This window comes from Bison bison, unplaced genomic scaffold, assembly GCF_000754665.1.
Source record: "Bison bison bison isolate TAMUID 2011002044 unplaced genomic scaffold, Bison_UMD1.0 scf7180017864287, whole genome shotgun sequence".
NCBI lineage: Eukaryota > Metazoa > Chordata > Mammalia > Artiodactyla > Bovidae > Bison > Bison bison.
In genome coordinates this window covers 1231974-1234626 of record NW_011494859.1, presented here as the reverse complement: position 1 = coordinate 1234626, position 2653 = coordinate 1231974, and positions in this window count along the sequence as shown.

Below are 2653 nucleotides of genomic sequence, written 5' to 3'. Positions count from 1 at the left end.
AATACCAAATGTTAGTTGCTCAGTCGTGTCTGACTCTGCGACTGTGGTCTGCCAGGCAAGAATACGGGAGTGGGTTGCCATTCCCTTACTCCAGGGGATCTTCCCGACCCAGGGATTGAACCTGAGTCTCCTGCATTGCAGGCAGATTCTTTACCCTCTGAGCCTTCAGGGATGCCCCAAGAATGACTTAATCATAATTGTGCTGATGTTGAGAAGCTCTGCTGTAGAGCCCCCATCTAACCATGGGTCATCCCTGAGTTGGGCTCAGCCGCTCAGTGGCTGACCCAGACTTGGTCTCTGTTCCTTTGGAGGAAGTGGGAGTGGTTCCTGGGCAGGGGGCCAGTGGCAGCTATGGGACCAGCTGGGAGGATGCTCAGCTCAGCTTCCCTCTAGGATGGCCAGTCCCTGCAGCCAGGGGCTCTGGCATCTGAGGTTTACAGTTAGAGAAGAGGTCAGGTACTGGTTGGAAGGCAGGGTTGTGGTTGTTTGAACTTAGCAGAAGTTTTGTTTATTTATTGGTTTGGCTTTGTGTTTGGTTTGGTTTTCTTTCACCCAATCTCATTGTAATGTTTTCTCCATTTTTCTTTTTACCAAGTGGGCTGATTACCTGTGATCTCCATACTGGAGCTGAACACGTGCTGAAAAGGGGCTGCTTTGTGCTTTGAGAACCACAAGTTGTGCCTCCCCCAGACTTGTGCTTCATTAATCCTGGGACGTCACACTGGGCCTAGATAGTTCTTGGTGGGAATCACTTACTTGGGCTCAGCTAATATGTTTCAGGGACGAGAAGTGTGGACTTTGGCGGCAGACAGACTTGTGTTTACACCCCCAGATTCGCCTCTGGCTGCTTGTATGGCTTTGGGAAAGTTGTTTCCCTTGGGGGCTTCGTTGGAGAATGACATCAATCCCAAGGGGCTCTTGTGAGACCCAACCAACTAATGTTAGCCCCTTGGCTCAGCGTGAACCCTCCCTGTGTGTAGGTACCCCGTCTTCATCATGTTGTCTTCACCACTTCCCCAGAGAGCTTCCATGAAAATGCATGTGGGTTTGGGAGTGAGGCCCATCAACAGCACCATAGAATCATCAAAGGGTTGGTAGGTAGTTTGTTGGAAAGCTGGGTCCTAAGGGCATGCAACCTATAGATGAGCTGAACTAAGCCTGATGGAGTCCGGAGCCCAGGGAACCTCCTATGGAGGGCAGGCTTGGGGCCTAGGGCAGCTCCGAGGGTCAATGAGGTAGGGTAGGAAGGGCCTGGTTATGGCATACTTCAGTGCCTCCTTGGGAACAAGCTAGAAGATGTTCCTACATGATCCAGAGCAGGGGTCAGCAACTTACCCCCTGGCCAAACCCAGCCCCCCACCTATTTTTGTAAATAAAGTGTTCCTGAAATGCAGCCATGACATTCATTTAGGTATTGTCTGTGGCTGCTCTTGTGATACAAAGACAGGGTTGAGTAGTTGTACCAGAGATGGTGCTATAAAGCCCAAGGTATTTATTCTTGACTCTCTATAGAAAAAAAAAGTTGTCAGTCTCTGCTAGGGCACTTCATTCACATAGACTACAGCAATGAGGATCACCAAGCTTTGAGTCAGGCAGACTCGACTGTGATGTGAATGACAGCACCTGGAACTGTGCAGCGGATAGCCTGTTCAATGGTAAACATCAGCCCTGCTGGGGGAGGCTTTCCTGTAAGATTTTAGATGCTCAGGAGTGGGAAGAAAGCAGTGTCTGGGAAATGTCAGCACCTCGCTGGGGGCCATAGTTCCTGCTGAAAGCTGCCAATGTGAGGTTGGGGAGGATCAGAGGAGGTGAGTCTAAATTTAGACTTTCCAAAGCCACTTTGTAAACCAGAGCCCCAGGAGTCCTCGAAAGGGGCAGTTGGCACACACCAGCTCGTCTCTGGTTTGCCTCTACATGTTAAAAGCTGAATGCGTGAGAGGATAATTAATTGGCCTCAAATAAGAGATTGGTGGAAAGTTGGTGAGAAATCGGTGGAGAGGAGAAGCTCCTCTGAACGGAGTTCGGGGGTAGAGATTTCCATTTGTGTGTTTTATTACAACGTTCCCCATGGAATCATGGGAGCCTTGCTGCCCTTGGAAGAATTACATGCATTCTTCTCCCTGAGTGTCATTTGAGCACAATTGGACCATGACCTTTCCGCCTCTCAAGGTGAATGCCAGCTCCCCAGTTCCGAATCACACCTGTGATTCAGAGCAGCTCTGAGCCACCACCTCCAAATTGGGAACAGCTGTGCTTTGCTCTAGAAGCTTCATCACATCAAGAGCTGCCATCCACCCTCTGCCCAGGAGGGCACATCCAGGTGTGGGGTCTGGGACTCCCCAGGCCTGATGGGCCCACGCCAGAAAAGAACCACTAATCTGAGACTTTGTAGGTAATCAGTGTTTCATAATCAGTCCACCTGTGGGGAAAGGCAAAGGGTTTATGGTAGAAATTATAGGGGAATGATATGGGAAAACTTAGAAAATAGGAGGTTTGAGAAGGGATGAATCACAGTAAACTCAAATGGGAACTGAGAAATAGTCAGACGAGGGCTGCCTGGTTTGTGTGGAAATGCTAAGAGAGGCAGCATCTAAGTTCAGAAATATTGGTTTGTCTGAGCAGCTGAGGCTTGTGTGAAGAGTCCTGTTGCAGT